We start from the raw sequence: 27709 nt of genomic DNA, 5'->3' as shown, positions 1-27709 counted from the left end.
CCCTGGGGGCAGCTGCTCCGGCTGGGTTCACCCCAGAGGGAGGGTGGGGCTGCAGTGCCTCGTGGGGTCGAAAGATGGCAGCACTGCACTGCTTCAGGCCAGCGCTGGGGCGGCGGGAGAGGCCCGTCCAGCGTGTGTGTGTGTGTGCGCGCCTGTGCGTGTGTGCGCGCGCGCGTGTGTGTGCGCGCCCTCCAAGGGATCATTGCGTTCTGGGGGCCTCTGCCCTGGCCTCCATCCTGGAACTGCTCCCTCCCCCAACCCCACATCACAGCAGGTCTTCCCTTGTCGATATCAGGACTGGGAGGGGAGAGGGAGGACGGCAAGGATGGCTAAAATCTCAGGTGCAGTCTCACTGCCTAGCCTCTAAGCCCAGTTCTACCACTTGCTTGCTGGATTACCTTGGGTAAGTAAATCAACCTCTCTGAACTTTCACTCTTAAAAGGGGGACAATCAGAATAATGTTAGGTTTTATTATTGCTAACTATTTTAATCGCAGCTCTAAAAGACCTTTCCTCAGTGTATTAGGCCAATTCAGAAACATTTCCTAGTGGTCTTATTTCCTGTTAATACCTGTGCTTGTCCTTGATCCCTGGCTCAGGACCCCCAACCTCTGCATCTTTCTGCTCAATAAGAGCTCGGCGATACCTGCCATGTACTGGGTGTAGAAGCCATCCTGGGCACTATGCATACATTTCAATGGACCTTTATAAGAAAGCTTTGAGGCACCACCTTATACAAATGGGGCAACGGGGGCTCAGAAAGTTGAAGTAACTTACTTGAGGTCACACAGCAGAGTCAGGATACCACTACAGGGGTCCTAGTCCTATAGACACTCTTCCTCCAGACCCCTGGGCACCAGTCTGCCAAGCCAGTTTGCTTCCTCCTGTTCAGATACCAGTCAGGGCCCAGACCCCCCTTCTTGGGGGTTCTGGCCTTCCTCCAAACCCTGGATGCCATTGGTATAGCTGCTAAGCTCCTGAGCACTGTCGGGTTGGGGGAAAGGGCAGGAATGAGCCTCAGGCTGGTCTTGGGTGAGTGTCCTCTGCGTGAGGCAGGAAGGGGACAGAGTAACTCCTGGAGGCTGGTGCCCAGCCCCACCTGTGCCCCCCTCTAGTGCTGACTTGTTAGGCTGAGGGAGCTGACACCCTAACAGCGCCTCTCAGACTCCAATGAGTTGCTGATGTGGAAACTGGTTATTAAGTGTAATAACAGTGCTTTGGTTTTTCCACGGTTATGCCTGTAAGTGCCTAAGTGACAGCTGGCATGTGCCATGGTGCAGCATTCTAAGTGGCCTGAGGATGGGGCATTGTGAAGAGGGTGGGGGGACCTCCCAAGACGTTGGATGGAAGGAGATCAGGAGGTGCTACCTCCATCCCTTGGCTATCTTCTGTGGGCGAGGCCTTCCAGGTCAGGTGGGAGGATGGACCCTGACTTCTGGGCCAGGGTCTGGGCTGGATGGAATGTGTGGATGCAGGACATCAAAACATGTAGTGATGTGTCTCCAAACCTACTGGATTCTCAGATGCCTGATCCCCGGGTCAACAGTTTAAGAATTGGATTAGGAATCTGGAGCAATTAGTCTTTGCCCCTAATTGCTTGTGATCTCAGGACCATAGCTTAACTCTTGGAGTTGCCCCCTCTGTACAATGAAGGGGTTGAACGGAGTTGAGTTATCCACTTAACTACAAGTGTCAATGGATGGAAACTTGCTGTTAGATATATTTTGCTTGGCTCACACAGTGCTTTACATTTACATGCCAACATTTAAAATTCTAGACTTTCTAATAGAGATCTTCATCTCTGGCATTTCTTCAGAAATTTTAAGAATTGGTGTAACACTGAACCTGCATGCCTCCATGGCAATGATTGGCTGCAGTAATACCCCCCTCAGACAGGTTTATATTCTCCAACTTGCCACAGTCCTCACCACTCCCTATTGGACCCCAACACTGAGGCCGAGTGACGACCACAGTTTGACTTGTTACCCTTGATCTGCCTTACTTGTCTGCTTTCAGTGCTCGACCCTGCATCAGATATTCATTGGGCCTACTTTGTGCATGGCATCTTGCTTTTCATTTCAGAAATTATGTTGATAAGTCAAAGAGCTTAGAACCGGGAACTGAGCCCTATATATAATCTTAGTATAAAGAGATAGGAGATATCTCCATCATCCTTTTCAGCTTAAAAATTCTAGGAGTCTGTAATACCATGGTTCTCTGATGCTGTCTCACTGAACTAGAATAATGAAATATTTCATTTGGGCTAATCTCCGTCTCCATGCTGCAGTCTGAAAGGGAGATTGTTCCCTTCCCCCTGTTCTCATCAGGCCTCACGCTGGCCCTGCAAGTATTTTAGTCCCCCTGGGTATATGCGGAGGGGACTGTCATAATCTCACCAGGTACCCTCTGCCTCAGTTTCCTCAACTGGAAAGCAGGCTACTGGGTTGTAGACAATTTTTGAGTTTTGTGTTTGAGTTTTTCAGGCTACCTATTCCGTGAGTGACTTTGGACAAGTCACTTCATCTCCCTGAGTCTTCTCCTCTGCAAAATGGGGAATGTACTAGCCTTCTTGTATAGGAACGTGTGTTCTGGAAACTGGAAAGTACTATACAAATGGATAATTTTGATGTCATTAATTTTATAAGTGTTATAAATGACAGAAGATATTTCCCCATCCCCTGTATCAAGGGGATGGCAAGAGAATAACGTGAAGTGATATGCATCGTGGTACCTTGGAAGGGAAACTGTCCCTGTCCACAAGGGATTCTTGTATTGTGATTATTAATATAGTTTCACCAAATGGTCTTGGCTAGAAGCCCAGAGGGATAGCAGCTGCTGAGACTCGGAGCTCTCCACCATTGTGGCTCATGTATGACTTCTGCTCAAGGCAGCACCCATCTTTTCCTCCCCTCCAGGCTGGCTTTGCTCTATCCCTTAGGACTTGTCCCAAGCATCCTTCCCCGACCAGTCTTCCTGGCTAACCCAGCTCTGTCTGCACCCAATTCTGCCCTTGCTTTCTGGGCCCAGATGTCAAGGGCCATTGAATGCCCATCTTGAAGGGGCTTTAGTGATCACCTAATGATTCATTCAGTGGTTGATTATTTTTTGAGCCCCTGCCATGTGCCAGATACATGTGCCATGTACAGAATAGGTACTGATCCGGGAATTGATGTTAAAGTGTTGAATAAGACAGATGAAGTCCTTGGTTTGTGGAGTTTATAGTGGGAGGAGACAGAGATAATATAGAGGCAAACAAATGAGTACAAATGCCGAGATAATTTAGATAGTGACAGGTCCCATGAAGAAAATAAAGCAGAGAGAATATGCTCCAGAATGATGGGGTGGTGGGGAGTAGGTAGTTAGGAGACTTCCTGGATGAGCTGATGTGAGCTGAGACCTGAAAGATGGAATGAAGCAACCAGGGGAAACTGAAGGAGATGCATTCCAGATGGAGGGAATGAACTTGGCTTGTCCAGACTCCTTAGTTAACCGATGAAGAACAGAGAGGAAGTGTCTTATACAAGGTTGCACAGCCAGTCAGCAGCAGTGGAGCAGGGCTAAAAACCCCGTTCTCCAGACTCCCAGGCTAGAGCTCTGCCAATGCAGCCCTTATTTCTTCTTAATGAAATGTCAGCTTCTCAAGGGCAAGGCTGGGCCTCTAGTGAACTCCCCACCTGTCAGCATCTATCTGCACCCCAGCCAGGGTCCTCCTGTGCACCGCTGTCCATCCCAGGGCAGCTGTGACTCTGCTCCAGCTCTGGCCTCTGGAGGTAAAAGGGACAAGGCAAGAGCAGAGAGAAAGCGGAGTGGCCAAGTGCTTCCTGCCATAAAACGCTAAGCGCGGTAAGCCCAGTGGAATCCCAGCCTTAAAATGGCCTTGTTTAATTAATACTAAATGACTGTGGGACCCGTATGGATTTATACATTAGATCCACATTAACATCAAATCGTTTGATCATGAATAACTGTTAAGATAATGAACACAGGCACTTGACAACTAGACGAGAAAGATGGGACTCAGCTTCCTGCCCAGCCTTGGGAGGAGCAAAGCTCTCTTCTCAAGGTTCTGCCTCCTTGCTTCCTTTCTCTCCCTCTTGCTCTATAAGTTGTTATTTCTGAAAGGCATATATTGAGCTGTCCATGTGCCAGGCATTGTGCTGGCACTGTGTGTGTGTGTGTGTGTGTGTGTGTGTGTGCTTGTGTGTGTGTGTGTGTTACAAAACTTCCCTCCTAGAGCTTGCAGTCTAGTTGAGGAGATGAGGTGTGTGCTTGAAAATGAAGCATGTTACGAGAGAAATACATTTATCAAGCATCTACTAAGTTCTGGAGCTTTACAAATATCTTATGTAATCCTCTCAATATTGAGAGATGTACGTATTATGGTCACTTCTCAACCGGCAGATGAGAAAATTGTCCTTGTTAAGGACGAGTATGCTGCCCAAGGTCACCCATCTAGTTGAGGCGGAATTGGAAATAAAACCCAGATTGAGCCTCTTGAGCCCTTGTTAATTCCACTGCAGGGTCCTGCTTCCTAAGACAACTGTCTAGAGGGAGTGGTTCTCAACCTTGGTTGTGCTTCTGGCCCTTCTGCCTGGGGCATTCAGGGAAGGCTCCATGGAGGAGGAGGGCTTTGAAGGGTCCCTGTAGTTGTGTTGTGGGGATGGGGAGTTGGTGGATAGAGCTCTTGGACAGTGGGAAAGGAACTTTCTGCCTCTCCCCCTCCCTCATCCCTCCCGGCTGCCCCTCTTGCCCTCTGTGCTCACATATTGCTGCCATACAGTATCCGAGTTCTTCTCCTTCCAGATGACTTCACTGAAATCCTTTCCTGAGAATCAGGTTACTTGATTCACTCATTGGGGTGGCGATGGGCCCCCACCCACCAGTCTCATGACCTCAGGAGGGGATCACTCTTCCTCCCCATTGCTTACTCCATCACACATCCATCCCCTGGGCTCAGTCAATGAGCAGACAGGAGCCGGCCCATGAATGGATGGACAGTGATGAGCTCAGCAGGAAACAGGACAGGACCACTTGTTGGGCATTGCCAGGGGAAAGGGATGCAGAGGTGCCCCGCTCATTCTCTTCTGGGACCTCCGATCTCTAGAATGTTATCTCCCTACTTTTTCACCCATTGTGCTGTACTTAATGGGTCCATCCTGGATAGGGATGTTAGGAATGTCCCCGAGACCCCCAAGCAGGTGAAATGAGGTCCTGGGCTAGAGACACACAGGTCCTGTCCTGGGGTTTTGAGCTCCCACAGCTGCTGGATAATATGTTGAGTTCATTCCTACTTACATCCTTGACACAAGCCTTCCCTTCCCTTTCTGCTCTTCTAGGCCAACTATTACTTATCCTGTAAGACCTCAGTCACTTCCTCTGAGAAGCCGTCCATACATCACTGTGGAGAGTTAACCACAATTAGAATTAACCACAAAATGCTTTGCAATTTCCTGGTGTTCAGCCTAAGCAGAGCACAAATCTTGCTGTATTACATGTATGTATATATGCCTGCCTTCTGGGTAGCTGCATGTAGGTGTCCACCCAGAAGAGATGAAGGGTTGGAGGGGGGCTGGGTTCTCTCTGACCAGAGAGTCCTGGATGTGGCAGCTCAGGCAGAGCCCAGCCACCTCCATTTTGGGTGGAAAGATGTTGGGAAAGAGGGAAAAAAAGAAAAATTAGGACTGGGGAGATTTCCCCATTCAATGAATTATATACTTTGGGCTCTGTGTGTGTGTGTGTGTGTGTGTGTGTGTGTGTGTGTGTGTGTACCCTGGATTCAGAAAGCCCCATGAGCAAGTCCCTGGGGGCACCTCTAAGAGGCCCTGTGTTGGCATTTCTCTGGGCTTTGTCTTCTGGGCTGAGCTGTCGAATCCAGCAGGTACCAGAGGAGCCGAGAGGGCCAGGCTGGTCGGCAGGTGAGAGATGACCCTGTTTAACCATCCATGGTTCAAACAAATGGGCGCAATATTTTGGGTTCCTTTTCTCTTAACCAGGACATAAATCAGCTCTCTGGAGGGAGTTCAGAACAGTATTTTGGAATTAGGTTCTGGAAATGGAGATGAGCCCAGTGGGAGCCCAAGGATTGACCAATGGGAGCTCTGCCCAAGTGGACCTGAGAGTGATGTTACAACCACAGGTAACCACGCTGCAACTCAGCACGGTGCAGCTGTCCCAGGGCACTTCACCTTGCTGTATTTTGAAACTAGGCTGAACATTTTCCACTTGATTCTCTAGGAAATAGGACCATTGTATGATGAGACTAGATTATGGAGTGTCTAGAATGCCAGGGTAAAGAATTTGTTCTTAGTCACTTAAGGCAAACACCTGATATGTGTTTCAAGGCTGTACTCTTTCTCGCTTATGCCAAATATCAGGACTTGATCACAGTACCTTTCTCCAAGTGAATCTGTACTCGTCCTCAGAATCTTTCTTAACCCAATGCTCCAGATAGCTGTTATAGCCAATTAGATTTGCTATACTCAAAAAGGAAATCTATATGCCATCTCTAAGTCCAGGCTCCTCACTGTATGTGTAAAGAAACTGAGGCTAAAGGAGATGGTATGACCTATCCAGGATCATCCTTAATTTAGTAGGCAGATGGGACAATGGTAAATCTTTCGGCAGGGGAGGGACATGATGAAAACAAGATTAATCCAGCATGACAGAGCAGGGACTAGTGTGAGGCAAGCTAGGTACCTGGGTGCAGAATTTAAAGAAACATCACTTTCTGCTGTCAACTCCATGCTTGCAGCACCCTGAGAATGATGCCTCCTTAAATTTTAGCCCCCTGGGTGCCTTGCTGGCCTCACTAGTCCCTGACCGGTCTGGGAGACTAGTTAGAAGCCAGCTTCTGCTGAGCCTAGGCATCTGATGGAGCAGTGACAGCAGGAACACAAAAAAAGCAGGTCAAAGCCAGCAGATATTGTGAAGAAACGACCAGCAGGACTTGGTGGCAGACTGGCCATCAAGGGTTAAAGAAAGGGACATTTTCGAGTCTTGAAGTGACCGTGAGGATGGTGGAACCCTGACGGGAACAGGGGACAGGGTTAGAGCTTATCAGGTGGCTTGTGATTTTTTCGTTCTAGTGAGTGTTGTTCAACATTGGCCTGATCTTCTATTTTTTGTTACTATTTTAAAATTGCAGTATAATGTACCTAGGGAAAAATGCACATATTGTAAGTGCAGAATTTCCAAAAAATGAATCAAGCCACATAACTACTATCCAGATCAAGAAACAAAACATCCCCAGCACCCCAGAAATCCCTGTTACTCCTCTTTCTAGTCTTCACCTCCAGCCCCCAGAGATAAGCACTGTCCTGACTTCTAACACCATGCATTAATTTTGCTTGGTTTTGTACTTTATATAAATGGAATCTCACAGTCTGTACTCTTTTGCATTGGCTTCCTTTACTCAATATTCTGTTTGTGAGATCCATCCATGTGGTGAGTAATTGTAAATTATCCATTCTCCTTGCTGTATAATGTCCTATTGTGTGAATATACCATGATTTATTTACCCATTTGACTGTTGATAGGCATTTGGATAGTTTCCAGTTTTGAGCTATTATGAACAGAGCTGCTGTGAACATTACTGTGCTTGTCTTTTGGTGACAGTATGTATGCATTTCTTTTGAGTATATATATAGGAAGGGAATTGCTGGGTCATGGGGGGTGTGTATGTCCAGCTATAGCAGGTACTATGCTTATTGTTAGATCAGGACCTCCAAAGAGCAGAAGCCAAGGTGGGATCTGGGGTGCAAGAGATTCCATGGCGAAACCCCTGTGAAGGACAAAGGGGAGGGAGCAGGAGTAGGTAGTGTGACTCTGTGAAAAGAGAGGGGGAAGGAAGGAAGATTGGATAGGAAGAATCTGAGACCTAGCACAGCTCTAGAAAGGCATTGGCCAGGCTGATGGAGAGTCCCCAGCCAAAGCGGCCATTAGAAGAGGGCAGCATCAGCACCAGTTGTACTTGGTCATTGCCTGAGAGCAGCCCGGGGGAGGCAGGCCCTCGGCACTCATGTGGTTTTGGATCTAGAGGAGTGACAGCTATGTTCCCTACGGCAGGAGAACTGAGCCATGAACATTCATGTCCACCATGTGAGAATTCTGAACCCTGTGGGTGATTGACAGAAGTATAGTGAAGTGTTTAAGAGCCTGGGTTTTGGAATCAACCAGGCTGGGCTCAAGTCCCAGCTCCATCATCTGCTGTCTGTGTGACCTCCCATAGATTGCTTAAACCCTCTAAGCCTCAGTCTCCAAGTCAGTAAAATGGAAGTAATAATGACTAATATGGTTGTTGTAAGGATTAAATGAAGGCATTCAATATCCAGCAATCGCTCAATAAATATTAGTAGTTCCTTGTTCTTTCAACACATTTACCGAGCACCTATAATATGCCAGGCACTGTTCTAGGCTCAGGGGATGCAGCAGTGAGCAAAGCAGAGTGAACGTTCTATAGAGGGAGGTAGACAATAAACAGACAAACAAGCAAAATATAAAGTGTGTCAGAGAGCTGTAGCTGTGATGGAGAGAAATACACCAAGCAAAGAGGGAGCCTCTGTCCTCTGTTACCAGAGTGGTCAAGGAAGCCTACCCCCAAAAGTGACATTTGAGCAGAAACCTCAAGGAAATCAGGAACCATGCCATGAATGGGGTAAATGTATCCCAGGCACATGAAACAAGTGCCAAGACCCTGGCGTCAAAGTGTGCTTGGCACACTTGAAACAGAATGGAGGCTGGTGGGCTGCAGCAGAGAGAGGGGGGAAGAGGGTGGTTGGAGATGAGGCTGGAGAAGTAGTTGGACCAGGAAATGCAGGGCTCTGTGGACTTTACTCTGAGCAAGATGGAAAGTCAACATAAATTATGTAGGGTCCCATTCCTCCTCATTCTTGCCAATACTTGGTATTAGCAAACTTAATTTTTCTACCCAAAATTATGGACATAAAGTAGAGTTTCCTTGTTTTAATTTGGATTTCTCCTATTATTAGTGAGACTGAATCGTTCTTTATAAAAGTTTTATACATTTGAGTTTCTGCCTCAGTGGATTGCCTATTCATATCCTTTGCCTCTTTCTCTATAGGACTTTCCATTTTGTTGATTCACAGTTCTTTTGCATGTTGGAGATAGTAATCTTTAATGGTTTTAGACTCTTAAAATATTTTCTATCAGTTGTCACTTGTTTATTAATTTTGTCCATAGCATCTGTAGTAGGTTGAATTGTGTCTTCCAGGAAGTCATGTTCACCAGGAACCTCAGAATGTGACCTTATTTGGAAATAAGGTCTTTGCAGATGTAACTAGTTAAGGATCTCAAGACGAAATCTAATGACTGGTGTCCTTATAAGAAGAGGAGAGGACACAGAAAGACATGTAAAGAAGGCCACGTGAAGACAGAGATAGAGATTGGAGTTATGCTGCCATAAGCCAAGGAATGCCTGGGGCCCTCAGAAGCTGAAAGAGGCAAGGAAGGATTCTTTTCTAGAACCTTCAGAGAGAGCATGGTCCTGCTGACACTTTGACTTCAGACTTCTGGTCTCCAGAACTATGAGAGGATAAACATCTGTTGCTTTAAGTCACCTGGTTTATGGAACTATGTTATGACAACCCTAGGGAACTAGTGCAGATTTTGGTACTGGGTAGTGAGGTATTGCTGTAACAAAAGCCTAAAAATGTGGAGGTGGCTTTAGAATTAGGTAATAGCAAGAGGCTGGAAGAATTTTGAGGCTCATTATAAAAAAAATTCTATATTAAATTGAAGAGATTATTGGCAAAATATGAATATTGAAGGCTATTCTAGTGAGGGCTCAGGTAGAGATGAGGAGCACAGTTGAGAAAGCTTCTATCATCTTAGACAATACAATAATCACCGTGAACAGAATGCTGCTAGAAATAGGAACATTAGAGGTTCTTCTGGTGAGGCCTCAGGAGGAAATGAGGAACATGTTATTGGAAACTGGAAAAAAGGCAATTCTTATTTAAAAATAAAATAAAAAATTTGGCTGCTTTATGTTCTGTTGTTGGGTAAAAATCAGAACTCACCTTGGATATTTAGCTGAGATGTGCAAGCAAAGTGTAGAAGGCGTGGCCTGGCTTCTCTTTACTGCTTATAGCAAATTCCAAGAGGAAAGAGATCAACTGAAGAAGAAATGGTTAAAAATAAAGGAACCAGAGCTTGATGGTTTGGGAGTTTCTTATGCTGATTGCCAAAATTAGAAAATTCACTGTTGAGAAAGCATACTCTGGAGAGAGCACCAAAGGTGTGGCTGGACAATATTTTGCTGAAGAGATTTAGGTATGTGACCAATGGGTCAAATCAAATCTCAGCAGAAGCCAGAAACAGAGGCAGAGTTATGTGGAAAGTATGTGTGGGGAACATCTGTCTAATGGCATAGATGTCTTTGACATACACAGGAAACCCACAAGGTTTTTGAGAATGTTATGCCAGTTAAAACACTACCAGCTTGGACAGAGGCTGGTTAAGAAAAGGAAAGCTGTCAGACTTCTGGGATTTTATAGGCAGGAAAGTAGGTGATAGAGCTACTCAACTACAAACATGTACTACCCTTGAAGAAAAAGATGAATGACTCCGAGGGCAGATCCACAGATAACAGAGACAGAGGCCAGAGAGGCAGCAGCTCTCACTACAGGCCCAGAGGACAAAGCATCGAGCTACAGAGGATTGTTCTCAGGCCTTGAAATCCATAGGAATTGGTCCTTCTGGGATTCAGACTTGCTTGAAAATGTTGACCTTTTTATTCCTTTAAATTCCTCCCTTTTGGAATGGGAATGTCCATTCTATGTCTGTCCCATCATTGTATTTTGGAAGCAGATGACTTGTTTTCTAGTTTTACCAGGTCCACAGATGGAGAGGAATTTTGTCCCCAAATGGATCATACCCAGGATCTCGTCTATACCTTATTTAGATGATGAGATTTGGGACTTTGTGAGTTAATAATGTTTAGATAGGATTTGAGACTTAGAATTGTTGCTGGAATGAGTTAAGACTTTTGTGAATGTTCAGATGGGGTGAATGTATTTTGCATGTGGGTAGGATGTAAATTTGGGTTGGGGGCATAGGGCAGACTGTAGTGGGTTGAATAGTATTCCCCAAGAAGACATGTTGAAATCATTACCCCTAGTATCTGTGAATGTGACCTTATTTGGAAATAGGGTCTTTGTGATTGTAAGCAAGTTAAAATGACGTCTCTAGGGTGGACACTAATCCAGTATGCCTGCTGTCCTTATAAGAAGAGGAAAATACCATGCAAAGACAGAGACACACAGGGAGAAGATAGCCATATGGTGATAAAGTCAGAGATTGGGGTGATACACCTATGAACCAAGGAATGCCAAGGATTGCTGGCAAAAACTGTTGGAAGCTAGAAGAGCCAAGGAAGTATTCTCCCTTATGGGTTTCAGAGGGAACAAGGGCTGGCTGACACCTTGCCTTCAGACTTATTGAGTCTAGAATGATGAAGACAATACATTTTTGTTTTGAGCTGCTCAGTTTGTGGTACTTTGTTATGGCAGCCCTAGGAAATAAACACAGCATCCTTTCAATTAATATAAATCTTTAAGTTTGTTATAGTCAAGTTCATCCATTTTTGCCTTATGGTTTTTGCTATTTGGGTTTTGATTATGAGGTTCATCCCTGACAAAGATCACAAAAAGAGTTTCATTTGTTTTTATTCTGTTAGATCTATTATTTTACCTTTCAATTTAAGGTCTTCAATCTTCCTGGAATTCACCTTTGTGTATGGTATGAGGTAGAGGTTTTACTGGCAAACCATCAACTAAATAAATCATCCTTTTCCCACTTATTTGTGGTGTTACCTTTATCATATATCAAGTTCCTATACATATAGGTATTTTCTCTTCTGCTCCATTGGATTTATATGTCTGTTCTTGAGTTAGAACCAAACTTTTATAAAATTATATAGCTCTGTATTATGTCCTAATATCTGATATAGCAAATCACCATGCTTTGCTCTTTTAAAAAATTGATTTAGCTATTTGTGGACTTTGAGCCTTCATTTTTCTATATATTAATTTTGGAATCAATTTGTCAACTGTCTAAGAAAATCTACTAGAATTTTGATTGAACTTTCATTGAATTTAGAGTTGATTGAACTTTCATGAAATTTCCTGCAAATTTGCAGTTGGATCTAGAGGGTTGATCAAATTTGATCTATATATCTATACCTACATCTATATCTAAATCTATCTATATCATATTTACCTGTCTATCTATACTGATATCTACATATATACGCATTTTTTACATGACTACCTCATAAGTAGGTTATGTTCTTCCTTCAAGAGGAACATAGTGACAGTGTCTGGTTGACTCTTTTTTTTGGTTTTAGTAGCAATTGGTGATCAATGGCTAGATCAGTTAATTCATTAGGAGTTGCAATAAGATGATATTTTAACTGAAGGCATTTTAATTGATTTTTACCCCTTTTTTCTTTTATTATTTTCTTCTTTGAGTTTATTCTGTAATCTTTTTTGCTAAATTCCTGAGTTAAATACTTAGCTCATTTTTCCATCTTTGTTGTTTTCTGGTAAATATAGTTAAAGCCATTAATTTTCCTTAGGTCTCACTTTAATCTTACAAATTTTGACATGTAGGGTTTTTATTGTCATTCAGTTCTAAGTATCTTGTAATTTCCCCTATGATTTCCTATTTAATACAAGTATTATTAAGTAGCTTGGGTTTTCAGTTTCTATACCTTTGAGATCAATAAAAAATTGTCTTTTTGTATCGATTCCTATTTTTTTTTTTTTTTTTTTTTTTTTTGTGGTACGCAGGCCTCTCACTGTCGTGGCCTCTCCCATTGCGGAGCACAGGCTCCGGGCGCGCAGGCTCAGCGGCCATGGCTCACGGGCCCAGCCGCTCCGCGGCATGTGGGATCCTCCCGGACCGGGGCACGAACCCGTGACCCCTGCATCGGCAGGCGGACTCCCAACCACTGCGCCACCAGGGAAGCCCTCGATTCCTATTTTTATCATGGTCTTTGGAAATGGTTGAATCATCATCCTTTGTAGCCTTAGTTCATGGTGAATTTTTTTGAATGTTCTATGTGAGCTAAAAAATAATATACACTCATGTCTTGGGTGTAAAATTCTTCATTATATCTCAGTTCAAGGTTATCAATTCTATTATTCAAATCTCTCTGCTCATTTTTGTCTTCTTGATCTGTTGGCTTCTGAGAGGAGTATGTTAAATTCCTTAACTGCAGTTTTTGATGTGTCTCTTTTCCCCCATAGTACTTGTCAGCTGTTGCTTTACAGTCTTTGAGACTGTATTATTAAACACACATATATTCATGATTCTTATATTGTCCTGATCTATTGTTCTTTTACAGTTTTTAACTTCCGTCTTTTTTTTTTCCTTAGAACACAGCTTAATGACCATATTTTGGCATATTGGTATGATTTAGGGGCTCGCATCCCCCATGGAAAGACTAACAAGGAATTCTCTGACAAAGATGGGTCTCCCCTTACTTTAGTAAGGGGTTTTTAAACCCCTATAATGGCTAAAAAAGGAATTAACTTCCTTCTTTATCTCTTACAGTTGGCCTGGAATTCCACCTGGTCTGAAAATAAAACTGTGATTTATTTTTCCATGGAATATTTTTTATTTGTATTAGTTAGGCCCAGATTCAACTGTAGTCAGAGAAAACCTAAAATACCAGTGTCCCAAATAAGGCAGAAGTTTATTTCATAAAAGCCAGAAGAAGCCTAGGGTGGTGTTGCTTAAACATGATAGAAGTTTATTTCTTCTTAATTAAACATAGGCAGAGAAGAGCTGTTATGGCAGCCACATAAAGTCCTTAGGGCCCCGGGGTCCTTCCACAATCCCTAGGTTATGTCCCTTGTGCTCATGATTTAGTAAGAAGGAAAGAAGAAGGGGATGGAGAAGGGCATGTCCCCTTTCTTTAAGAATACTTCCTGGAAGTTGAATATATCATTCCTGCTTACATCCCAAGGTTAGAATTTAGTCTTAGGCCACTCCTAGTTGCAAGGGAAGTTGGGAAATGTAGTCTTTACTCCTGGAAGCCCTGTGTCCAGTTGAAAATTGTGTTGTATTATATAGAAGAAGGGAAGAATGAGTATGATTGACAATCATCCATCTCTGCCATACCATATCTTTATTTTTCAACTCTTCTGTAGATTTTGTTTTTTTAATTTCAGTTTTTGAGATAATTATAGATTCACATGCATTATAAGAAATATGGAGAGATCCATTCCGTGTACACTTTAACCAGTTTCCTGTAATGGTAACATTATGTAAAACTGTAGTATAATTTCACAACCAAGATATTTACATTGATACAATCCACCAGTCTTATTCCTTATTCAGATGTTCTCACTTTTACTTATACTCATTTGTGTGTGTGATGGTTAGATCTTTGTGTATACACATTTAGTTCTTTACAGTTTTATCACACGTATAGGTTTGTGTATCTAGCACCACAGTCAAGATACTGAACAGTTCCATTATCATAAGGATCCTTATTGCCCTTCTGTAACCATATCCACCTCCATCCTCTCTCCCCTACTATCCCTAATCCCTGGCAACCACTAATCTGTTGTGAAAAAAGTGTTATTTAAATGGAATCATGTAATATGTAACGTTTTGAGTTTGACTTTTTTTTTTTTTTTGAGTTTGACTTTTTTCACTCGGCATAATTCTCTGGAGATTTTTCCAAGTTGTGTGTGTCAATAGTTTATTCTTTTTAACTGCTGAGTAGTGTTCCATGGTATGTCTGCACTGCAGTTTGTTTAACCATTCATCTACTGAAGGACATCTGAAATGTCCATTGTTTGGCTATTACAAACTAAGCTGCTATGAACATTTGTGTACAGTTTGGGTTTTCTTTTTGGTGAACATAAATTTTTTTTTCTCTGAGATAAATACCCAGGAGTGGAATTTCTGGGTTGTATGGTAATCGCATAATCGCATGTTTAGTTTTATAAGAAACTGTTTTCCAGAGCGGCGACACCATTTGATATTCTCACCAGCAATGTATGAGTGACCCAGTTTTTCCACATCCTCACCAGCATTTGGTGTTGTTCCTGTTTTTTATTTTAGTCATTATGAGAGGTGTATAGTGACATCTTACTGTGGTTTTAATTTGCATTTCTGTAATGGCTAATGATGTTAAACATCTTTACCTCTGCCTATTTACCATCTGTCTTCTTTGGTGAAATGTTTGTTCATGTCATTTGCTCATTTTCTAATTATATATTTGCTTATGGGCTTCCAATTGCTCCAGCGTTAGTTGTTTCTAATTGTGTGTGTGTGTATTTTTTTTATTACAGTTTTGAGAGTTCTTTATGTTTTCTAGATACTAGTCCTTTATTGGAGATGTGGTTTGCAAATATTCTTTCCATTGTGTAACTTGTCATATAGACTTTATGGAGCAAAAGTTTTTAATGTTTATGAAGTTTAATTTATCAAGTTTTCCATTTACAGATCTTGCTTTTGATATCAAATCTAAGAATGCTTTACCCAGCTCTAGAACCAAAAGATTTTTCTCATACTTTTATTTTTTCCTAAAAGTTTTATAGTTTTACACTACACACTTAAATTCGTGATCCATTTTGAGTAAATTTTGTATAAAGTGTCAGTCAGGTTTAGGTATTCATTTTTTGCTTATGGATATCCAGTTGTTCCAGCATCATTTGTTGAGAACACTATTCTTCCTCCATTGAACTGCTTTTGTATTTTTGTCAAAAATCAGTTAAGCTGGGACTTCCCTGGTGGTGCAGTGGTGAAGGCTCTGTGCTCCCAATGCAGGGGGCCTGGGTTTGATCCCTGGTCAGGGAACTAGATCCCACATGCATGCCACAACTAAGAGTTTGCATGCCTCAACTAAGGAGCCCGTGGCCACAACTAAGGAGCCCGCCTACTGCAACTAAGACCTGGTGCCACCAAATAAATAAATAAATAAATAAATAAATAAATTTTAAAAAATCAGATAAGCATATTTGTGTAGGTCTACTTCTGGGTTCTCTCTTCTGTTCCATTGATCTATGTGTTTATCTCTTTGCCAGTACCACATTGTCCTGATTACTATGGCTATAAAGTAAATTTTAATATCCGGGAGAGTGATTTCTCTCACTTTATTCTTCTTTGTCAAAATTGTTTTAGCAATTCAAGAGCCTGTGCCTTTTCGAATACAGTTATCCCGCATTATCCACAGGGCGATGGTTCCAGGCCACCGCCTGCCCCCCACCCTGCACCAACAGATACCAAAATCCTCACATGCTCAAGTCTCTTATATCAAATGGCATAATACAGTCAGCCCTCCATTATCTGTGGGTTCCACATCTGTGGATATGGAGGGCCAACTATAAATTTTAGAATAAGCTTATCTACTATGATGGTTAATTTTTTAAAATTTATTTTTAATTTTGTCTTTTTTTTTTCTTTTTAAGTTTCTTTTGTGTGATGGTTAATTTTATCTGCTAACTTGCCTAGATATTTGGTTAACAGCTATTCTGGGTGTGTCTGTGAGGCTCTGTGGATGTTTCAGATGAGATTAGCATTTGAATCCATAGAATGAGTGAGGCAGATTGCCCTCCCCTACATCCAAACCATTGAAGGCTTGAATAGAACAAAAAGACTGAGTAAGAGAGAACTTGCTCTCTCTCTGCCTGCCTGTCTTCAAGCTGAGACATCAGCTTGAAGACAGCTTTTCCTCTGTCTTCAGACTTGGATTCAGACAAGAATTGTACACTTGGCTCTCCTGAGTCTCCAGCTTGCCAACTGTGGATCTTGGGACTTATCAGCCTCCATAATCACCTGAGCCAATTCCTTATAATAAATCAGTCTCTCTCTTTCTCTCTCTTATCTTACTGGTCCTGTGTTTACAAAAAACCTCATTGATAGGAATTGCATTAAACCTATAGATCAATTTCAGGAGGATTGACATCTTTACTATGTTAAATCTTCCAATCCATGAACCTGGTATGTCTCTCCAGTTACTTAGATCTTCTTTGATTTACTTCGTCAGTATTTTGTGTTTTTCAGGATACAGATCCTGCACATACTTTGTTAAACTTATACCTAAATTTTTCATTTTCTTTGGAGTCATTGTAAATGGTTTTGTGCTTTTAAATTTGTTTCTGTATGCTCATTGATAGTATATAGAAATGTGCTTGACTTTTGTGTGTTTTATCTTTTACCCTGAAACCTTGTCTGGACTCATTATTAGTTCTAGGAATCTTCTGTAGATTCCTTGGGATTTTCTACATAGCAAATCATGTCTTCTGTTAACAGAGACAAAAATTTTATTTCTTTCTTTTATATCTGTATGCCCTTTGTTTCTTTATTTCTCTTACCTAATTGCAGTGGCTAGAACATACAGCATTACATTGAATAAGAGTGATGATTGTAGACATCTTTGTCTCATTCCTTCTCTTAGGGAGATAGTGTTCAGTCATTTTCCATTAAGTATGATGCTAGCTGAAAGTTCTTTGTAAATGCTCATTATCAAGTTGAGATAATTGCCCTCTATTCCTAATTTGCTGAGAGTTTTTTCAAAAATAATGAATGGGTGTTGAATCTCATCAAATGCTTTTTTTGGCATAAATTGATATGATCAAATGATTTTTCTTCAGCCTGTTGATATGGTGGGCTGCAGTGATTGATTTTTGAATACTGAACTAACCTTGCATACCTGGAGTAAGTCCCACTCAGTCATATGTATAATTCTTTTTATATGTTGTTGGATTCAGTTTGCCATTTTATTGAGGATTTTTCCATCTAAGTTGTGAGAGGTACTGGTCTGTAGTTTTCCTTTTTTGTACTTTCTTTGTCTAGTTTTGTTATCAGGGTAACACTGGCCTCATAAATTTGGGAAAATTTTCCTCCTTTTCTGTTTTTGGTAGAGCTGTGTAAAAGTGGTGTTAATTACTCTTTAAATTGTTGGATGAATTCTCCAAATTTCAGGAGATTGAGTATCAGCTGGTGTTGTAATTTTTGTTTCAGTCATCAAATATGAGGAATAAGATAGTCTTTTATATGCACCAATATTTCTGTTCTTTCCATTGTTCTTTCTTCCTTCCTAATGCTCCAAGATTCTACTTCTTTTAAAAAAAAATCATTTCCTTTCTGTTTGAAAAAATTTCTTTTGTCAGTCTCTAAGTATAGGTCTGGGGTCTGGTAGCAAAACATTCTTTTTGTTTTCCTTTGTCTGAGAATATCTTTATTATCCCTTCATTTCTGAAGGATACTTTCACTGGACGTAGAATTTGTAATTATAGTTCATTTCTTTGAGAAATTGAAAAATGTTGTGCCACATCCTTCTGACCTCCATGGTTTCAGATGAAAATGCACTGTCATTTGGTGGATTTGAATTGGTGTTCCCCTATCGGTCATGCGTCGTTTCTCTCTGGCTGCTTTCAAAAATTTGATTTGTCTTTGGTTTTCAGAAGTTTAATTATGATGTTCCTTGGCATGGATTTCTTTGAGTTTATTCTGTTTGCTCAACTTCTTGAGTCTGTAGGTTTGTTTCTTTGGCCACATTTGAAGCGTTTTCAGCCACTATTTCTTTAGATAATCTTTCAGCCTCACTCTCTTCCTCTTTTATTCTGGGACTCTGATGATGCGAACGTTGGATCCTTTGTTATTATCTCCCTCATCCTGGAGGCTGTGCTCATTCTTTTTTCTATTTTCTCTCCATTGTTCTGACTTCATGAAATCTATTTATCTGTCCTCAAGTTCACTGATTTTATCCTCTATCATCTTCACTCTAACTACTGAGCTCAGCCAGTGAGGTTTCCTTTAAAAAACATTTCCGTTATTGTATTTTAAAATTCTATGTGGACGACCATTGGTTCTTTCGAAAAATAACTTAATCTTTAAGATTGTCTATTTTTTTCTTTGTTTCAAGAGAATTTGTAATTGATTGTTGAAGCATTTTTATGATAGCTTCTTTAAAAAAATTATTTTGTCAGATAAATCCAACGTCTGATTCATCTCAGTGTTGGCGTAGTTGATTGCCTTTTAAAATTCAAATTGTGATTTTTCTTGATTCTTGGTATGACAGGTGATTTTTAAATTGGTTCCTGGACATTTTATATATTATGTTATGAGTCTCAGGGGCCTATGTAAACTCTTAGCCTTTCAGCACACAGGTCCTGGCCTACATTTGTAGGTGGTTATTCTAACGATAGTAAGGTTTTCAGAGCCTTTCTGGTGTTATTTTGGTCTGCTTGGCTTATCTGATGCTACTGAGGATTTCACTGGTCTAGGCTTGTGCTTCCTGAGGGGTAGCAGGGGAAACACAGGCTGGGCCCAGGGGGTCTCTCAGTGGGGGAGGGTATCTCAGGCCCAGTAGGGCAGGAGAGTACTTTTGATGGCTGTTTTTTGGTTTGGCTCCCCATCAATCACCCTCTCCAGTGGTGTTGGGCTTACCTGATGTTGTCAGATGAACTTCTGTTTAATTTGGGAGAATGAACTAGCCTACTGGGCTGCCTTCTCTTGCTAGGTTGTGGGTTAGGAAATGGTGGGTCTGGTTGCCTTCTTCTATTGGATGGGGACACAAGATGCCTTGCTGTTGGTTGTGCCTCTGGTTCTAGGGTCACAAACCAGTGTGCTTTCTTACCACATTTCAGAGTTCTCCTTTGGTTGCTTCTGGCATTATTTCCAGGGTTTATAGTTGCACTTTGTGGGGGAGGAGCAAGGAAATGAATCTACACCATCTTATCCAGACTGGATAGCTAAATTTTGTTTTTAAATACATCTCTTATACATAATATATTATTGGGTTTTGCTTTTTAAGGAAAATTCGACACATATATGATTCCCTATCTTTGTTATAATTTTTATTTATTTTAGTACTCCTTTCTGCTATCTTACGTCATGTCTTATGTAAGTTTCTATCCCCTCTCCCGTTTAGAGTGGATTTTCTTTTCCTGGTTTCAAAGATGTTACCATCCTCCCCACAGTAGGGTTATACATCCCTGCCTTTTGTGATGTGACTTGCAGCATTTCCCTGTGAGTTGATTATACTTTCCTATCCCATTAACACCAGGCATAGCTTGAGATTTGCTTGACAAATGGAATATGAGTCAAAAAGGTCTGACCGCGATTTCTGAGCGGAAGCTTTAAGTATCATCATATGGTTCCCCTACTGTACTTTTTTCTCTCCCATGAGGCTGAGATAAGACCTGTTCCTTCAGCCAGTTTCTGAATTGGGAAGATATATCAAACACACCTGCAGTAGCTGGCCTGCAGCCAACACCTGAATGAGAAATAAATCTATGTTGTTGCAAGCCACTGAGATGGAGTTGCTTGTTACTGTAGCATAACCTTGCAAAAGCTGACTGGTCAAAAGTAATTCATTCTATTTTTAATTTTTCTGATGGTTGCCCTTTTAAGACTTCTGATTACATTTTTTTCTTAAGTTCTGAAGTATATCCATGTTTTTCTTTTCCCCTGAATATGGTCCTCAACCTGTATCTCTCACTTTCATGATGATTCTTACCTTGTCCCACCATGTTAGGTTTGCTTAAAATCTTACTTCTAGATTCTGTTGTTTCAGTTCTTTCCTTTTTCTTTTTTACCCATATATTTCCCAACATACTCCTTAATTTCTTTTCCTTTTTGCCAGAGTACCTCCTCCAAGAGTTTTCCAAAGAGAATATTCTGAGGTCTCACCTGCCTGTTACTATCCTTTATTTTTATCTTGGTTTTAAATAAGGGTTAGTTGGATGTGAAATTCTAGGTTTAAAGATTATTTTTCCTGCAACACTGAAAATATTATTGTATTGATTTTTTTTAAAAATTTAGGATCACTGTTGAGAAGGCTGATGTTGATTTGATCATTTTTCATATGTAGTTTATCTGCTCTTTTCTTCTTGGATAGTTTAAAAATTTTACTCTTTACTTTTGATCTTAAGTTACTCTATAAAATGTCTAGAGTATTTTTTCCCCCAAATCCATCCTATATGAGGCACTATATAAGCCTTTCAACTTTCTATAATTCTGAGAAGTTCTCAATCATTATTCCTTGAAATATTTCTCCCCTCTGTTCATTTTTCTCTCTTTTGAGCACTCCTATTAAACATATATTGACATTTCTACTTCTGTGCATCATATCTCTTTACTTTTCTTTTATAGCTTACAACTCTTTATCCCTTTATGGTGCTGTTTAGCATCAATCTAATCTTCTAGTTCTTTAGCTGAATCTATTCTGCTATTCAACTCATATACTGACTTCTTTATTTCAACTATGATGTTTCTCCTACTGGAATTTACAATTGCCTCTTCTTTAAAACTCAGTGTTCCTACTTCATTCACTGGTACCTTCCCCTATCTCTTAGAAAATCATTTTTATAAAGTTATTTTAAATTATTCTTTTGTTTAGTCTTTTAATTCCATTTTTGTCTGCTATAGTTTCTTGTCTTTAAAAAATAAGGGTTGCATTCCTCAGATATTTTATTATTTTCCTCTGTGAACTGATATCCTCTAGAGGTGTCAGCCGTCTTGGCTGTTACACATACTGAGGGGGAAGCAGATGAATTTCAGGCCCCACCTGGTGCCTCTCCAGGTGAGTTTAGGGTATTTGAGGTGGGAGGATGAATAAGTGCACATCAATATGCAGAACCCTGGAAATACGGCCAGTGTCCAATCACTGCCCATGGACCACGACCATCCCCTTCTCTATTAGGGGACCCAGATCTCCAGGGAACTGCCTTAAGTTTTAATCCTAGTCTTTATGGTGTGTGTGTGGCGGGGGGGCTCTCCAGCTCCACCTGGATGAAACTCTACTGACAGCCCACCCCGGGCTTGCTCTGCTGTTTTCTGCCCCCTGGTGATGACAGGGTGGGCAGAGGTCTCCTTCCCAAGGCAACGTGGAGCTCTCTCCGTCCGTCTCATGTTCACTGTTACTTTCTTGCCTGTGCTTCTCCCTCTTGCTTCTCTAATGTCCCCAGGGTTGGGGTTGGAGGAGGAAGCCATTGGTCCCTGATCGTTCACTACATTTCCACAAATGGGAAGTTGGAAGTCTGACTTTCCTTTCTATCCCCTTGCAGTTGTGATTTTCAAGGGACTCTTTGCCTCAAGTGGTACTTCCTTTCACAGGTGTGGGCAAAATCTGAGGGTGGACACACTTTCTGAGCCCAGAGTGCCCAAGTTGAAGCAGGGAGGCAGCTGGAGCAGGAACAGGGCTGTGCAGAGTTGGCCAGGCTGGGGTGACTCAGGACCGGAACAAATGCTGTGAGTAGGATCATCTTCCTTTCATACTCCTGCTGACTCAGGCTTGAGTGAGGGGGGCCTGGGTGAGGCATGGGAGAAAACGGTCCTGGGGCGGGCTGGGCTCAGGAGAAGGATGCACCTTCAGGGCTGGACCTGCTAGGCTCCGGCCCACCCCAGCTCAGCACTCAGTATTGAGAGGGTCATGTGGGCAGCCTCAGAGGGACCAAGGAGATGAGAGAGGAGGAAGGAGCCTCTAAGGCCCCAAAGACAGATGACATGCAAAGTGAGGTGGTTCTGGACCCTCATTTCATTCATCCAGTCATCTGCTTATTCAATAAATATTTATTGGGCACCTAGTAGGCACTGTTTTGGATGCCAGGGATAATGTATGAATGGGACACTTCCAGACCCTGCCTGATGGAGCTGACAGCCTATTGGTGGGGGGTGCAGAGCCTTGCATTGTTCGCGGGCCCCAGGAGCAGAATCCTATTTGTCAGGGAGGGGCTGGCCAGAGTCCTGGTGGGAAACCCCCTGAACTGTAGGCCCATGGCCCCTCGAGCTGCAGGCAGGCCATACATATGGCCTGTTTGTCAGCACCTCGCAGTATGACAGGCGTTCACACTTGTGCACAGACCCACTGACTGACCAAACCCTAAGGCAGGAGCTCCTTGGCCCAGACGGAGAGAGCGGCAGCCGTCGACTCAGTGGGCACATGAGGCTTATGAGGCCAAGACTGCTTCTCGATCCCAATCCCTCCCTGCCCTGCTCTGCATCTGTCCAGAAACTAGAGCCTTTGGGAAGAGGGTATCAGGGTTTCTGATCTGGAGGGAGGGGGTCCCCAAGAAGGTAGAGCCTGACTCCCAGCCCTTACTCCCCATGAGAGAGAAGGTCAGCCCTGGGCTACAGCCCTACCCAAATGGTCCACATGCTGACAGTCACTGTGAGACTGACATAGACTTAATATTTGGGTAGCTCCCCAATTCTAAATGCTCAACATGTTAAATACTAATGCCCCATGTGATGGTATTAGAAGGTGTGGCCTTTGGTGGGGGGGTGGTGACTAGGTCAGGAAGGTGGAGCCCTCATGAATGGGATTAGTGCCCTTATAAAAGAGACCCCAGAGAGCTCCCTTGCTCCTTCAGCCATGCAAGGACACAAAGAAAAAATGGCCATCTATGAACCAGGAATAGGCCCTCACCAGACACCAAATCTGCTGAAACTTTGTTCTTGGAATTCCCAGCCTCCAGAACTGTGAGAAATAAATGTCTGTTGTTTCTCAGGCACCTGTTTTTGGTAGTTTGTTAGAGTAACTGCAGGGGACTGAGGCAGTGACCTTGGGTAAGTCCCTTCGCCTCTTTAGCCCTGGTTTTCCTATTGAGCCTCAAACTAGGTGACCCCCGTGGTTGACCTCTCCAGCCCTGAGATTCCCAAGTAGAGCAGGGACCCCCATCTTCACCCTTCCCTGCCGCCCCTCCCCATCCTAGGAGCCCTGGATGGAGCCCTCATCACACCTCTGACACGTGATTGAAAAAGTGCAACCTGCAGCCTCAGCTTCCCCATGCACCCTTCCTGCTGTTGATTCGCGGCTCGGAGCAGGTTGACTGCCAAGTCAAGTAATCAGGAGGTAATAGCCTGGTATCAGATGAATCCCCAGAGCTGGCAGCCACATTTGGAAAACTGCATCCCCATGCTTCCCGCGGCCTTCACGACCAGGAAAATAATTGTGTAAACCAGACTGGCTTCGATCAAACCCAGCCTGACATGGTGTAGTGTAAGGATTGCCAGTGCCTTGGTCTGATGTGGTTATTAGTGCCTTGCCCTGGGGGCAAGGCTTCCCAGAGCACCAGGCGTGCTGTGATTCATTTGCCCATGCAGATCGGACACTGTTCCTGAACCCGCGAGGATATCTCTATCGCCGCTTCCTTGCCCAGCTCCCCCTGGTTTTTCCCTCATTCTTCCCCATCGCCTGCTCTGGCTGCCTCTTGCCCTCCCTCCCATCCATCCATCGTTGCTGAAATTCTCGCAAAGTGCTGATTTTATTGAGTGCGACAAGTGGCAGTTCATTAAAAAGTGGGAGCAGATGGGGAACGGATTGTGGAAGAAGATTAATGATGCACACAGACCACTAAATAGGGCCAGGTTTGGGAGTAAACACAATCAGTCGACTCCCTCCGAGTGGGTAATCCTGCTCTGTCAGATCTGTTCTCGTTAGCTGGCTAACGTCGGAGGGCTCAGGAGAGTTAAGGCAGAGCACGCCAGCCTGCCTGGTGGAGCGAGAGGCTGCGCTCTGCCTGGACAGGGGTAGCGGAGTGTGGGGTGACCGGGGTGGGGGTGCAGAGAAGCTCCATAAAGCTGGGGAACAGCACCCTGACAGCTGAGAGGCCTGTCTGGGTAGCTGCTAGGAGGGGATTGGAGGAAAAAATGGTGACCTCTTCTAGTAGCCCTGCCAGGTGGATCTAGGCACGGGAACTGGATCACCCTAGTTGGGGTTTCTTCGTAAACCCTCAAGATTTGGGCTCCTGACAGTTGCCTTACTCCACTTAGAGTCTCAGGGAATAGAGGCCTGGCTACCCTTTCCTGTAACATCCATTTCTGGCCTCAGGACTCCCCTAGACTGACATGGAATTCTGGGCCATGGTATCAGAGCCCTCGTTGCAGGAAGAAAATCTCTCAGAGAGACAAGGGTGAGCTGCCTGTCAAGAACCCTGCAATTAATAGTCCAAAAAAGTCCTTCTGCCTAGACACCTGACTATGGTTTGGGATGACACAATAGGTGGTCATTCCAGACCCAGGTTGGGGGAGGCAGTTAGAGAGAAGAAGGGACGACTGTCCCTTTGACTGACCCACTGTAACTCATGCATTAATTTACTATAAACACTTATTAAGTGCTACACCAGGATGGCAGTTAGCTGGAGTTCGCTCCACTATCCCTCCTCGCTTTCCCGTGGCAGACATCAAACTAGATTATAGCACTTTTTCCCATGGAGTCAAGAAGGGTCCTCAGAGTCCTTCTTAACACAGCATTTCAGGTAGCGACTAAGAATTTATTGGCACTGGATGGTGAAATGAAATCTGTTTCTCATCCGTATGTTAGACATTTTGGGAAACCCAGAGATTTATGTTGTGAGACAAACTGGTGGGGCGAACAGAAATATTTCAAGGTGAGAGCTCATCTGGAAAAAGAAGTAGCCGATCCTAATGGGAACAGAAGAAAGGGCAATGCTCATTGCACACATTTGTACACAAAGGACACACGCTTGCTAGAAGGCATTCAACCTGTGGGCCCCACATGCTTTGCTGGAATAAGGGAGGGGAGAGGAGATTGAAAACAAACAGCTATCCAGATCTCCCCTTCCCCGTGTCTCCAGCTCTCCCAGAGAGATGTCATGTGGGGTGTGGCTGAGTCCAGAAGCCAAGCCCTGGCAGGCAGGCCTGGTGTCCTGAGACAGGAGAATTTGTTCAGCTCACTTGATGGCCTCATTGCCAGGCAGGGGAGCACCCCGTGTGGCCGTTTCCTCCAGGGAAGGCTTCCTGGAGTTATAGCCTCCCAGCCTGTGCACTGTATTTGCCTCCATCCGTGACTCTGTCCTGAGGCCTTTTTACCTGGTTTCCTCTTGCAGCCACGTGGTATCAGCCTGTGCCAGGTGCCCACCCCCATTTGATGAGGCAGAGTCTATGCTTCTCCCCTGTCATCTCTGGACAAGGGATTCTGGTCCTCCCAAGCCTTCGTTTCCATCCCCTCATCTCCACTCACCCTCTGTAAGCTGAGGGTTTTCTCCAAGACTTGACCCCAAGGAAGGTGGGAGGCCAGTGGGAGTCCCTGGCTGCTGGTAGAGCACGGACCCCACAGCAGATGTCTTTCCTCTAGCATCAGAACCAGGCTCTGTCTTCACTCCCAAACCTCCTCTTTCTTTGGATTCCTCTGTTTTGCCCCTGGGCTCATTAGCTTCCCAGGCCCCTGCTCTGACAGTCTCAGAGGTATTGCTGTGCCAGATTCCCTGTGCCAGAGGCTACTGCGTGGTCTCCAATAGCCATCTCCCCTTTCTCCCTAGCGATACATCCTGAATGTATTCAGGGCACAGCGGGTTCAACTAAAAGACTCCATTTCCCACCCTCCTTTGCATTCTGGTCAGTGAGATGTAAGAGGAAATCATGTAAGAGAAAGTCTGAGGGTTCTTTAAAGGGAGCTGGCTCAGAGGGAGATTTTTGCCTTTTCCCGTTTCCCTCCTCTGGTTGCCTAAAATGTAGAAACAACGGCAGAATCTTCAGCAGCTATTTTGGTCCATGAAGTGACCTTGGGAATGGAAGCCATATGCTAGGATGTTAGAACAGGAACAGGAGGAACCTGGGTCCACGGTGTATCTGGAGCTGCCATGTCAACCCTGCACTGGCCTCCTCTAGACTTCTTTTAGGGACAAACACTTTATCTTGGGTTTCTGTTATATTCGGCCATACCTAATCCTAGGTGATATACTCCTCTTTCTGTTTTCTGCTCGCTGCCTAGGGAGTAGTAAAGTCCAGGAACTCTTTATCCAATAATCCTCTCTCTTGCAGTCTCCCGGTCAATCCCTCAGTTTTGACCATGTCATTACCCAAATCAAATAACTTAATCGATTCTCATTATCTTCTAAAAAAGAACAATTACTTCCCCTGGCATCCAAGACTTGCCATCACCAGGTCCCAACTTACCTTTCTAGTTATACTTCCTGCGTCCTATGGTTTAGCCAAGTTGATTTCCTGGAATCTCCAGACAACCCCTTGCTTTCCTGCTTCTCTTCTTTGGCTCCAGTGGTTCTCTCTCCTGTCAAAACCCTACCCATTGTTCAACGGTTATCTCAGAGTTGCTTCCTCCATGAAGACCTCCCAATGCCTCTGAGCTAGGAGTGATGGCTCTCTCTATACTCCCTTGGTAGATTGTTTGTAGCTATCAGGGTCTGCCTTTTGACCAGCCTGGAGCTCTTATAGGACTGGATTGAGTCTTGTTCACTTTCAGATCCCCAAAACAGACTGGCCAGGGCCTGCACACAGTAGGTCCTTGGTAATGTTGGCTTATCGGGGGGGTCTCCACTCCCCATGTCTGGCCTCTGCCATGTCCAACTGTGCAGAAGTGCCCTTCTGAGGTGGGGGGCTGGCTCAACCCCCAATTTTGCTCTCCTTAGCTTTCCATCTCACTGTCACACAGACACTTCTTTGGCACTGGCTACCAGGGAGGGGGACGGGCGGGGGCAGGGCCCGGCCTGGCAGAGGGACAGGTGCTGCTGCCTGGGGAAACAGAGATGTCAGGGTTGACGCGGGAGAGCTGGGCTGCTCGTTAGATCTGCTAAACTGCTGTCACAGGCTCGCTCCCCTGCGGTGACAGGGTTCACCTCTCCCCACCTGGGCGCCCCACGCACACGCCGTCCCGCCCTCCCTCCTGACAGCACTGACCTATCTGGGCGCTGTGTTCACTCACTAACCCAAAGGCCACTGAGCGTCAGGGCCGTCTCCACGGAATACGA

The 27709-nt window shown here is 43.8% G+C and overlaps 1 long non-coding RNA gene across 1 annotated transcript in view; it reads left to right on the top strand.

The window, feature by feature from the left end:
* The first annotated feature begins 218 nt into the window (after window positions 1-218).
* Window positions 219-27709, top strand: part of LOC136794520 (uncharacterized) — a 169148-nt gene continuing 141657 nt past the window's right edge. Inside the window, exons 1-2 of the long non-coding RNA XR_010841454.1 lie at window positions 219-403; window positions 22098-22232. This is a non-coding gene — a long non-coding RNA (uncharacterized lncRNA). The remainder of the gene's footprint in view (window positions 404-22097; window positions 22233-27709) is intronic.

The sequence above is a fragment of the Kogia breviceps genome, chromosome 7 (assembly GCF_026419965.1).
Source record: "Kogia breviceps isolate mKogBre1 chromosome 7, mKogBre1 haplotype 1, whole genome shotgun sequence".
NCBI classification, from domain to species: Eukaryota; Metazoa; Chordata; class Mammalia; order Artiodactyla; family Physeteridae; genus Kogia; species Kogia breviceps.
Note: the sequence above shows the minus strand (reverse complement) of the source record. Positions and strands in the feature narration are given on the sequence as shown.